Here is a 13,474-nt window from a genome sequence, read left to right on the forward strand (position 1 = left end):
ACAGCCAAGATAAAGACACAACTCAGCTGCAGCAAATCCACTAATCATTGCACACATTAGCACCATGTGCTAACTGTGGCTAAAGAACCTCATTTACCAAGACAACTATCCAGTACAAAGCCCTAAAACACACCAAGAAACACATTAAAGACGATTTTACTGCTGGAAGCTGTAAGCCAACGCCTAAAAAACAAACTATAGCAATGGAGCCAAACCCAGTTCAGTGGTGAAGAGAAGCAGAGGAAATGTTTGTCTGCAGCTAAATAAAGCAGGAAGACACTGAGCTGCTCAGGTGTTCCTGATAACACCAAGCAGCCACCTGGACAGCCAATAGGAACACAGCTTACTGGAAGTCCAGAGGGCTGGGTTAGTGAAGGAAATTTAAAGTTGAAGCAGAAAGTTAACAAAGAAAGTTGAAAACCACCTTCTGATACCTGAAATCTCTGAGTTTTCACACAAAGAACGCCTGAACATGTCAAACTGGTTCCATAGTAGAACCATCATTGTAAAAACGTCATAGTATGGTGTGTTGCTCAAAAAACATTACGACCCGGCTGTCTAGGGTCGCTGAGGAGCAACACAAAAACAGGACAAACGCTGGTTTCCAGGGGGTTAGGAGGATATTTATTTGAAAGAGGAAGTTTACAACAACACAACATGTGAGCAGAAAAATCACAAAGTCTGTCTTTAGTTCAGCTGAAAATATTAGTTTTTGTCTTTTTTATTGACCAAACTTTTCAGGAAGTAGATGAAGAATAATTAAAGCTCTCATGTAGAAGTCCAACTTATTTTGTATCCTTGTGGACAGTTTAAATCTTAGCGTCTTGTAAAGCTGTTGAGTTTTTAGAGTCACATGGATTGTTTTGACATTTAATAACCGAGTCCTGAAATAAAATTACAGTTGTGGATTTCTGTCATTTAGTCTGGACAGCATAAATCTCAAACGTCATTGTTATGCACCCGTCTAGGGGGAAGGTGCATAGCATAATGTTTGTTGAAAAAAAAAAAAAAAAGGTGGAATATTTTCCCAGTCCCCAAAAAACAATGAACAGGTTCTTAGAAAAAATACAAAAAGATTTATTTACAATATTTTACAAATAAAACAGGCCACCACATGGGTTATTCATTCAAGCAACAAAAGAACTGGATACAAACTAAAGAGGCATTTTAGCACTCAAACGAAAGATCCTATCCAACAAAACCACAACTACTACAAAAAGAAACCTAAGTCTAACAAACAAAAACCACACTATCTTAATCTAAGAAGAAAAACGGGTATCAAGCAAAAGGTTGGAGTCTGGGAAAACAAAGGGTGCTGCTGTCAGTCTCCTCCATCACTGCCAGCCGCCAAGATTAAAAATGGTGAACAGCCAATCAGCGCTGGGTCCACCTTGCCACCATCGCCACCAGTAACAGCTCCTGCACACAAAGATTTACAGACAAACACAGAACACCCACTACAAACCAACAGGACGAAACAGACCACTTACACAGAAAACAAGGACGAGACAAAGATGCACACAAACACAGAGCACCCACTCCCAGACAACAAAACAGTTCAAAACTACAAACACAATATACATAATACGGCCACAGCCGTAACAGTCATTATGAGGAGTCTGGATTGAGGTTTCTCACTTGATAATGATCAAAACATAAAATTTAGCTTGGTTTAAAGGAATGTTCCACCTTAAATCTTTGAATGGTGACCTAAAGGTTGGTTTCAGAGAGTATTCCACCTACAAGGTCCTCACACATCCACCTTAAAGGAACATTCCACCAGAAATCCTTGGACATGCACCTAAAATGTTGGTTTAACCCAGTATTCCATCCAAAATCCTCAGAGACCTGAGGGGCTGGTTAAAAGGAATGTTCCACCTAAAACCTCAAATATAGACCTGAAAGGGTTGTTTAGTGGATGTTTGATGGTCTTCCTCTCTAGTGCAAGATGATTCATCCATGAATTCAGCAGCTACAGACTGAAATGAAGCTCATGCTGCCGTTATTGAATTCCTGTTCCAGATCAAATGTTCAGAGCTCACCTTGAATGCAGCCGTCTGCTGTCTGATAGTTTTTCTCATTGTAGTCTTCAATAAAGTCTTTTTCCTCATGTCAGGATGTGGTGAGACTCTTTCTCAGTCTCTGCAGACGTCCCTCATTGTGCATCTCCAGAGAAGAAACAGAAAAACTGGTCACTGCTTCAGCATCACAAACGCTCTCCAGCATTGAGAGTGTTTTAGGAATTCATTCATTGTGTTGTGAACTTTGAAGGAGCAGAAACTTTACAGCTGCCAAAGATACGAGCTCCAATTCTGGATGTTTTAGGAAATTAAGTTCATCAAATGAACACTTGATTTTTGCTGATAACACTCATTAAATTACTGAAGAAATCCAACATAAAAACCTGTAAACTCTGAGGCAGCTTTTGGTAAAGTTTGTCTATAATTCTATCATCATGTTCTGGAACCAGGACTCTGCAGAAGTTCCTTCAATCAGATACTTGTGTGTTTCTATTGAAGGCCTCGGGTTTGAACGTACAGCAGAGGATTAGAAAGGAGTGATTTTAATATTTAAATCAGTCCAGTAAATATTTGGAGTAAAAATGATTAAAATTTTGATTTAGATAGATTTGTGTCAAATAATGTTGTAGAGTCTCACTTAAATATATCCAAATGAGTTCAGTGTATTTACATTTTATAGAGTATTTGATTTCTTAATCTCAATACCATAGGTTCTGACCCTAAATATTATAATAATGATGTCAATTTAAATAATATTTTAGTGCAGAGTCACAAACTTTAATCAGCTAAACTTACATAATAAATATCACTGTACAATCTTAACCTGAACATTCATATTACTGAGGTAAATTTACATAAATCATGATATTCTAGAGTCTTAACTGGAATATTTCTAACATTAATCTTTTTGTATTGTGCTGATAAACAACAATAATCAGACTTTCAGATAATATTTGTTGTCTGTGATTGTGAGACTAAATTCGTCCACATTCTGGAACTGGACTGCATTTCCCAAAATGAAACATGGACAGAATTTAACACTCATATATCCATGGCAATGCTAACGTTTCTGCTTCTTACCAAAGTTCACAACACAAGTAAAGATTTTAATATAAAACTTCAGGGATGACTGCTGACCATAAGTATTCTGATCAATACTTCATGATCAATATCAGGACAGATGTTACAATTCCAGCTGTTGCATTAGACTGCAGTTATTCACAGAGAAATTAAAACATCACATTCCTCATGAAAACTAGATGGGACTTTTATTAAATAAAGTGTTGGTGAATAAACAGTGTAAAAAGTGCAAAGCAGCTCCATTAAATCAGGAGATGTGAGACTTCCACAGCATGGATCACCATCTGCTGTGTTGATTCATAGCTGAATGTCAGAATGAACTGAGCTAGAAAAGCTGCTTTGAGCTGCAACATTACGGTCTGACAATCCAACACCATCACAGTTTTCATCTGGTTGTTTTGCTCCAACATGCTGTGAAGTTCAGTTTTTACCTGAATCAATACCGAGATTCTATTTCCAACCAAGACTGGAATAAAAATTAGAATGTTATGAGGTTATTAATGCAACTAAATCCTTTCAGATGGAAGGATTTACTTCTAATTCAAGTTTCAGTTGGAGCACATTGCATTCACAAAGAAAAACAGTGAAACCTTCATAGCAACATTTAATAAACCTAAAGCTTCCCTGTTGGCTCATTGGTGGAGTTTGTTACTGAGCATCTGAACCTTAAATCCAGTGAGACGACCATCTTCAGTCGAGGCCAGTCAGAGAACTTCAAGACCTTCCATCAGCTGGACCAGATGTGGCATCATCTCCCTCTGAACATCTGGATGACAGGAGAAAGGACAGAAATCAAACACAGATCACAGAAATACAGTTTATTCACTTTCATCATTTTATAAAAGTAGCATGAACTTTATTAAAACTTGACATCAGTAATGGAAGTAAATGTTTTTATCTCATGTTGAAGCTGAATTTAAAGTCAATTTTAATGATAGTTTATCCTGAGAAGAGTGAGAATGGAGCGTTTTTTCCTCCTTTTTAGAATATTCCCTCAAAATATTCTGTTTATTATTGGCTTTAGAAGCATTTTTCTTTACTTATTTATTTTTAGATACCTCAGACTGATACACTTTGCTGGTTTGCAGATAATTTCATGTACAATGACAATAAAGATCTTCTATTATAACATATTGCTAAAACAAGAACTGCAAACCTTCTCAACCATCTCTCAGGCTGCACAATTCCAACTACGACCAAGAATTATCTGATGTAGTTATTATTATAATCTTTACTGAACTAGCCCTGGAATTAATAAAAATCTGTATATGGATATGATTTTCTCTGATGGGACCACTATGGAAGCCGTAGTAACAATTAACTATCCTTTGAAGGGAAAGATTAGGTCTTCTTCAGGTGGATAAAAAAATGCTCTCCCTTAAAGAACAAAAAAACTGCATACAATAAAGTAAATCTCTTCTGCACTGCACACATACTACACTTTTGTATAACTCTGGATGTCAGAGTAAAGGCAGACAGATCCACCGATCAGCCACAACATTCTGACCACTGACAGCTGAAGAGAACAACATCCATCATCTTGTTCTAATGTAACGTTCTGCTGGGAAACCTTGACGTTCATGTGGATGTTTGACATGTACCACCACCTAAACACTGCAGGACAAACAACCCCCTAGTCTCCATGGCAACAGCAGTCCTTGATGCCAGCTGCCACCCTCAGCAGGACAAACTAAAACTGCTACTACAGGAGTGGTCCGAGGAACACGACAGAGCTAAGCTGTTCACCTGGGTTCCACACTCCCCACATCCAGATCTGATGGAGCATCTGTGGGATGGTCCAGGATCAGCCTGGTCTAGGTAGGACCCACCCTGCAACCCACAGGATCCACAGAATCCACAGGACATCCCCAGAGGTTCTGATGAACCACTGGGTCAGAGGAGTTTTAGCAGCATAAAGGGACCAACACAGTATTAGTCAGGTGGTCAGAATGTTATACTGTTATATTGTCATGCTGATTATATGATCAGTAAATGTTACCATCAATTATAACGTCCACATTGATCAGGAAAAAAAAACCAATTATCAGTTCATTCAGAAACTGTGGGGTTAAACCTATAAACATAGACACAGTTTGTTTCAAAGCAGAACACCAGCTGGTTTTCACTAAAGAAGCTTTCAGAGCAACAATTAAATGACAGTTTTGTTCTCATTAAGTTCAGAGTCAGCCACAATAAAGTACACACGTCAGGAAAAGAAAAACTTTTATAAATATTTCATTTGTATAAGTACTTCTATACATCTAGATACCTCTTTCTAAGTTTGATCAAATCACGATAACTCTGTGTCCTGTTGTACGATGTTTTCCCAACAGATGGCGCTACCCTCATGAATGGAGCATCAACAAGTGACGTCTACAACACAACAGAAATGTCTGGAAGCCAGTGGCCACCACTTTGAGCACCTCTTGTAATTGTAGAGGCCAAAGATAACTTTTATTAATCTCATGATGTCTGAATAAATTTGGTATTGAAATATTTATGCAAGTTTTTCTTTTCCTGATGTGTGTAAACATTATTTTGGCTGACTCTCTATAATGGGTTTCTGACAGGTCACCGGGCAACATCTTTTTATAATAATGACAAACATACCTGCATTCTACAGGAGTGATTTTCTTCATGTGCAGGTAAAGATGTGTGAGGAGCTTAGAGATGACAGGAGCAGGAGTCATCCTCACTAATTCAGCTTCCACCTAGAAACAGAAAGACCACAAACAAACACTGATACACTCTCAAACGTTCAACCTCACAGCCTCAAAATATCTGTTTAGGAAGTGCTGTGTTTCTAAATTCTGCTGAAAGCATTGACAGACATTCTCTTACAAGGTTGTGTAAAAAGCAGCCTGTCCTCTGAGCTACTGAGAAATTTTCCTGAACAAAGTTTCTACATGTAAATCAGCTCAACAAAAACTAAAGCCTCAGTCAGAGATAACAGGTATTGCAAATTATAAAGTTATTAACTCAGACTTTCTGCTTCAACCTCACATAAAAAGGGGAGTTTAACTCGTCAGGTGACTGAAAATGAACGGCTTGTGCAGTTCTAGATCCAAAAGTAGGATGTTTCAACTCATGTTTTACTACAAATACATGCAGTAATAAATAAATACAATGGCTGGTTGTTAGTTTATTCACTATTAATGTCATTTTATATACTGGATTGAACTTGAGCAGTGGAAGAGAGAAGGAATTTAATGAAATTATGGAGATTCAGAGAGGTAATGTTGTGCAATGTTAAGTTAAGTGCGGTTTAATTCAAACCAGCTGAATGTTAAACTTTAGTACAGCTGAACAGGTTTCAGTTAACCTTAAAGTAAAATAACTTTTTTAAAAGCTAAAATACACAGCAGAGAAATACAGGTTGAGAAAGTCATTCTAATAATGAGGACAGCTGCGGCAGCAACTAACACAGGTGTTCAGCGGTAAGTTAGCCACCTGTGTTAATTAGCCCGCTAGCTAACTTAGCCGCTTAGCTAGCTAACGGGTCCGGACCAACTGCTCAAACACGACAAAACACAACTCTTCACAAGTCGCTGACTTAACGTACAACAAAATAACGCTACTGGTTAGAAGTATTTATCTTCTTACCGTGTTTTACTCCAAAAACAAGGTCAACAGCAGCCAGAGATAGTGATGGTCCTCTGATACCCGAGGCTTCGACACATGCGCTGTAGGTCATGAAGCAAACGTATCGAGCCACTGTGCCGAGGCGTGGTTTGGTCACGTGACTCGTGACGTTTGAATCACTTCAGTGACGTTTGAAGCACTCAACTGCTTCGAATCACCTGATTGGTTCGGTTTGTTATGTGAATCACTCAGCGGTGTTCCGGGATAGGAGATCCCTAGTGTTGTTCGTTTGAATTGTTTTTCGCAGAATAGATTGGTTTTTTTGCTGTTGTTTTTGCTTTGAGAGGTAGTAGTATGTCAGATTTCGTATTTCGTAGAGAATAGATAGATAGATAGATAGATAGATTATATATATATATATATATATATATATATATATATATATATATATATATATATATATATATATATATATATTCCCAACTCACCACCCCCATGCCACAACACCTGGCACAGAACCTTGTCAGGTGCTTAGCTGACAGACTACAAACCAAAGAAAAGAACAGTTCACTGACTGTTGCTACACTTGTGGCTCTGCAGTTCAAAACTTTTGGATTCACCAATCAGAGTGGCAGCCAGTGTGAAAGAACATTTAATAACAGAATGCACAACAGTTAACATAAAGAATGCCAAGCAGCAGTCATCTACGTCACAAGCACCACCACAGCCTCGTCCTCCACCACCAGCAGCACCTTCCACAGGTATTCTTTTTCTCTTCTGAATAGGGAATGACTGACATTTCTGGTGATGATGATGATGATCTTCAATATTTTTCAGTTCAACTGTGGAGCCTATTAGACGAAGACGCAAGTAGAGCCTGGCAAATGCAAAGCAATTGTAGAAAGAACGGCAGACCCACTGGCTTACTGGGCAACCCACAAAACCGTTTACCCAAACTTGTACAATGGAGCCAAACATTTCCTGTGTACCTCAGCCTCATCTGTGCCGTGTGAACAGGTTTTTTTTTCCTAAGGCTGGGGAGATAGTGAGTAAAAGAAGGAACTGCTTGAGTCCCAAACAATGTTCCCTCTAATTTTTCATGAGTCTGAGCAAACACACAAACTCCCTGAGCGTCCCTTGGACCACTGTGAGCAACATCAGACGTGTGCACTGTGGTCATACCAGCATCACATCCATTCAAGTTACATAGTTCATTAAAAGAATCAAATTACAGCATTTACATTTCTGTTTAAACATTTTGTCAACAGGAGCCAGTTGAAGGCTGCAGTGATTTTAGTGACACTACAATGTATAAGAGTGAAGTTATTGAATATTTGTCTCTCTTTACTGTTGCAGCGGTTTTGCAAATTGCAGACGGACCCTGTTCACTCCATAGACACCAATGTTATTCCTGTAGCTTGAAAGACAGCTACTTTTGATAAAACTGGGGTTGTAGCACATTGTCTGCCTTGCAACAATGGGAAAGAGGCACCGTTTATGTTTTGACAACCTATATCTAATGAGTTATTGATGCTGGAAGTCCAAATCTGTGAATATCTTTCCAACTTTACTGAACTTGGGGCCACTAACACCTAAGGAGTGATATATTTAATTTTGAAAAAAGCATTTAGCCATACTTAAAGCTTTAAGTGCTTTATTAACACGGAACTAAAAATTTTGTATTGTTTTATTATCACAGGTTCTGTCTGAAAAGAGGTGGCATCATTTTAAACAGTGAAATCAAACTAATAAAATGTAATGACCAACCAGTGAGCAATACTGGATTCTGCAAAAACATAACTTTTTTTAAAAAAATCTAAATCTTATCTTAACACAGTTAATGTATTAACTTATTTTTGTGTGTATGCATGTATTTATTGATTTATTTAGTACTGTTAACATATCAGAGGTCTGAGTGAATTTTTCTTAAGATAGATAAAGGCCATTTATTGATTACATATTGGCTCTTAAATGTTTATTAAAAACTGAAAAGCATTAAAAAAAAAACAACTTAGGCATTTATTGAGTCACTAAAATACTGTAGAGTACAGACCACATCAGCATGATTATAAGCATCCTCTGGTAAATTAACAACCAGATACTGATGTCTCTCACCATATGGACTTCAGGAGATGACTGGGGGATGATAAACTGTGACCTACTGGTTGGGTTCTCTCTGTTCTCATGTTTCTTACATGTTTGTCCCCTGACAGCCGGGTCATAATGTTTTTTGAGCAACACACCATACTATGACGTTTTTACAATGATGGTTCTACTATGAAGCCAGTTTGACATGTTCAGGTGTTCTTTGTGTGAAAACTCAGAGATTTCAGGTATCAGAAGGTGGTTTTCAACTTTCTTTGTTAACTTTCTGCCTCAACTTGAAACTAAATTTCCTTCACTAACCCAGCCCTCTGGACTTCCAGTAAGCTGTGTTCCTATTGGCTGTCCAGGTGGCTGCTTGGTGTTATTAGGAACACCTGAGCAGCTCAGTGTCTTCCTGCTTTATTTAGCTGCAGACAAACATTTCCTCTGCTTCTCTTCACCACAGAACTGGGTTTGGCTCCATTGCTTTAGTTTGTTCTTTAGACGTTGGCTTGCAGCTTCCAGCAGTAAAATCGTCTTTAATGTGTTTCTTGGTGTGTTTTAGGGCTTTGTACTGGATAGTTGTCTTGGTAAAGGTGGTTCTTTAGCCACAGTTAGCACATGGTGCTAATGTATGCAGTGATTAGTGGATTTGGTACAGTTGAGTTGTGTCTTTATCTTGGCTGTAGTGAGTCTTTAGAGGTTTTTGGTCAGACACATTCTGTGTTCTTGTTTGAGAACCGATGTTGATTGTCCAGAAGGTAAGAGTTCCTGTCCTGATTCTCTGTTCTCAGAGGTTCTCTGGTAGGCTGCAGGAGACTTTAGCGTTTGGGTTGTGCTAGTTTGGTTTTTGTATGGTTTCATTTGGACTATCTTGAGGCCCCTCCATGTGGTTTAGTGAGGTTTTCTGCAACAGTTCTACAAAGCAACCTGCAGCAGAAGAGACTTTGAGAGTTTTTAGGAAGTTCTGGAGAGCAGACTTTAGAGCAGCAGAAACATTTGTCAGCAGTTTGAGCAGGAGAAGGTGAGCTTCAGAGTAGAAATGAGACGGAAACCTTCTTGACCCGTGTGGTGAGGTCCTGTACCAAGAGTTTGAGCAGGTTGTGAAGAGTCTGTAGTTCTTTGGTCTGAAAGCACAAGAAGAGTCGACTCATTAAAGGAGAAAACAGGAGATATTGTTGGTTCTTCTGTCGCTCTGCAGTTTCCTTAGACTGAATATCAAGTTTATATTTTAAATGATTTCCCATGTGAACCCAAGAAGACTTCAATAAACTCCCTCCATCCCCTCGACACAACATATTTTATTACCATGTTAAATGTTTGTTTTTTTTGTTTGTTTGTTTTTTTTTTATGTTTTTGAGTTTTAATCATAGTTTTTTCTCTTTGCTTGTTTAGTTTTGTCATCTGTGTAAAAGGTGCTAAACAAATAAAGTTGAATTGATAAACTGAATAATTGTCTAACTCATGATTGTGACAACAGAAGTGTTTTCATTGTGATTTAAGGGTTTATTTCATTTTTAAGGTTGGGGTTAAAATCTTGAGAGAAAAAGAAGATTAAAGAAATAAACTACATAACAAAAAGCAATTAAATCAAACAAAAAAAATTAATACAATAAAACTTTTAAAAAGTTTTATTATTAAAAAGATTTAAGAAATTTAAGATGTAATTTTCTAATTAAACATTTAATTTTTTTATTAAATGTTTTGTCTTTTTAAAGGTTTAATAAGCTAATTAAATGTTTTGCATTTTTAAAAATGTTTAATATTCTTTAATTTTATTTTTTAAATGTTTAATTATGGAAAATATTTTATCTGTAATTTTTAATATTTGTATTTTAAAAATTTTGTTTAATTTCATAATGACATGTATGTTGTTGAATTATCTAATTCAATATTTTGTCTGTTTAATAGAGTTAAACATTAAATACAATTAAATTATATGTACATATACCACCTTTTAATGTTTAGTTTTCTTTTTAAATGCTTCATTGTATTTTCTGTTTAATTCCTATTTGAAGTTTTATTGTCTTTAAGATGTAATTTTCTAATTAAACATTTAATTTTTTAATTAAATGTTTTGTCTTTTTAAGGGTTTAATGATCTGATTAAATGTATTGCATTTTTAAAAATGTTTCACATTCTTCTTGTTTAATTGTATTTTTTAAATGTTTAATGATGGAAAATACTTTATCTGTAATTTCTAATATTTGTATTTTAAAAATTTTGTTTAATTTCATAATGACATGTATTGTATCTTGTTGAATTATCTCGTTCCATATTTTGTCTGTTTAATACAGTTAAACATTAAATTACATTAAATTATATTAAACAGACAAAATATGGAACGAGATAATTCAACAAGATACAATACATGTCATTATGAAATTAAACAAAATTTTTAAAATACAAATATTAGAAATTACAGATAAAGTATTTTCCATCATTAAACATTTAAAAAATACAATTAAACAAGAAGAATGTGAAACATTTTTAAAAATGCAATACATTTAATCAGATCATTAAACCCTTAAAAAGACAAAACATCGGTACCAGTATAGCTCAACGGGTTAAACGGGTGACCCATGTACAGGGGCTGGTCCCTGACGCAGTGTCCCGGGTTCGAGTCCCGCTAGTGGCCCTTTGCTGCAAGTCTTCCCCCGACTCTTCTCCCCTGTTTCCTGTCTATCTCTCACTACACCTATCCAATAAAAAGACAAAACATTTAATTAAAAAATTAAATGTTTAATTAGAAAATTATATCTTAAAGACAATAAAAGTTTAAATAGGAATTACACAGAAAATACAATGAAGGATTTAAAAAGAAAATTAAACATTAAAAGGTGGTAAAACATTTAAAAAGAAAAACCTTAAAGATTTAATCGAAACATTAACAGACTGTCTGAAGGTTCAAACTAACAGAACTACTCAAGAACTTTTAAGATTTCAGTCCTCAGACTGTGTGAAGGTTCAAACTAACAGAGAAGTACTCAAGAACTTTTAAGATTTCAGTCCTCAGACTGTCTGAAGGTTCAAACTAACAGAGAAGTACTCGGGAACTTAGAAGATATCAGTCCTTGGACTGTCTGGAAGTTCAATCTAACAGAGAACTACTGTGGGACTTAGAAAATTTCAGCCCTCAGACTGTGTGAAAGCTCAGGTCCTGAGGACTCGGGAGGTCTGGAGGCTTTGAAAGTCTTGGAACTGAGGGTTCCACCCTCCAGCACAAAGGCTAAAGTCCAACCTCCTGAGAAAAACGATCGAGTCGAGACTCAAGTTAAAAAAACTCGAAAATGGCAAAAAAAAATAGATGATAAATGCGCAAAAAAAAAAAAAAAGGTATCTGAGTGAGTAGCTCAGGGGATATGAAGAGAGATTACCAAGTGGAAGGTAGTAGGTTCAAGACCCACCACTGGCATTTTTCTTTGTCAGGATTTTGATAAAATTTAAGAAGGGTCTGGACTTGAACCAGCGACCTGCAGCTCTTCAGGTAAACCCTTAACTCACTGAGCTACAGATCAGAGGAAAAGAAGTAATTTCGTCGTCCCTTTGGCATCGTAGTTAATAAAGTGACTACATGGGTGGAGCCAAGGCGGAGTCTGGGTAGAGAGTAGGCAGGGAGGTGGGGGGCGGCCTCCCCCCTCTACAGACCTGACCGTGAACACTGTCGACACCCACCTGAGGGAGACGCTGCCTCAGATCTCAAGGCTGCTTGGTCATGGTCTTTCTGGCACGTACTCTTCCAAGATGAGCCGGGAAGTTTAACACTGATGGAATGACACCAGGTCTAAGCCGACAAACTTCCAATTCCTCCTCAACCCATAGTCTCTGGGAAACCTACATGGAGTAAGAAAAGTAGACAGAGAAGTAATTAAGTCTGTACACAACATATTAAAAAGAAATCCTGCTAATAAATTAAGTACAAAGAACCGAATTCGCCAATATACTGGAGACCAGAGATATTTAATTTGATAAGTATAACCTTGTTTAGTAACATTTCTATTATTTGAGAGCAGTCCTAAAGAACTGCCTGTAATCCCAATCATAAAATGGGTTTGGAGGAAGAACATAGATGGTAATCTGGATATACATGAGTTAGGCTTTATAACTACTATTTGTTGTATTGGTGGTAGTAATAGCAATGTGACTACTACTACTAGTAGTGGTCTTACATTAACTACTGCTGCTGATACTGGCACTGCTACTACAACTTGTAATACTATTACAAATGCTGATACTACTACGACTCTGACAGCTGTTTATACTACTACTGCTGCTTGTACTTTTAGTATTACTACTACTGCTTGTACAACTATACTACAGCTACTATTAATCGTCTGGTATTTGGTTGTCAAGCTGCTAGCTCGCCTTAGCGTTTGCTAGTGGCTAACTAGTTAGCTCTCATAGACTGGAAGCTCTCAACAAGATTTCATAATGAAAAAAGAGCCAAAAACTATTCTTACCTATGAAAAGTCATTCCAAGTTTCCTTGTCTCAATCGTACGACGTAGTGTGTAACTGTATGCAGCACAGTGAGCCGGCATACTTGTTGTTTCTGTTTTCACGCCGTCTACATCAACGGAATGCACTGAAACTTTGCCCCCACTAGCTTAGCCTCGCTGTAGTAGCTCAAAGGGGCGTGTCCTATCTACTCATTCATATCTATGAGAACAACAGTGGCTGCACATAAGGACGTCTGACGTTGATTAG

At 37.1% G+C, this 13,474-nt stretch overlaps 2 long non-coding RNA genes across 2 annotated transcripts; both read right to left on the reverse strand.

Moving 5' to 3' along the window:
• Positions 1 to 3,263: 3,263 nt before the first annotated feature.
• Positions 3,264 to 6,806, reverse strand: LOC129349095 (uncharacterized). The gene is made up of 3 exons (XR_008601951.1): positions 6,705 to 6,806; positions 5,712 to 5,812; positions 3,264 to 3,867 (listed from the first exon to the last, which is right to left on the reverse strand). It is a non-coding gene; the product is annotated as an uncharacterized LOC129349095 (long non-coding RNA).
• Positions 6,807 to 7,317: 511 nt separating this feature from the next.
• LOC129349164 (uncharacterized) lies at positions 7,318 to 13,400 on the reverse strand. Its single transcript, XR_008602062.1, has 3 exons — positions 13,229 to 13,400; positions 12,444 to 12,602; positions 7,318 to 9,895 (listed from the first exon to the last, which is right to left on the reverse strand). It is a non-coding gene; the product is annotated as an uncharacterized LOC129349164 (long non-coding RNA).
• Positions 13,401 to 13,474: the final 74 nt, after the last annotated feature.

The sequence above is a fragment of the Amphiprion ocellaris genome, chromosome 6 (assembly GCF_022539595.1).
Source record: "Amphiprion ocellaris isolate individual 3 ecotype Okinawa chromosome 6, ASM2253959v1, whole genome shotgun sequence".
Taxonomy (NCBI): Eukaryota; Metazoa; Chordata; class Actinopteri; family Pomacentridae; genus Amphiprion; species Amphiprion ocellaris.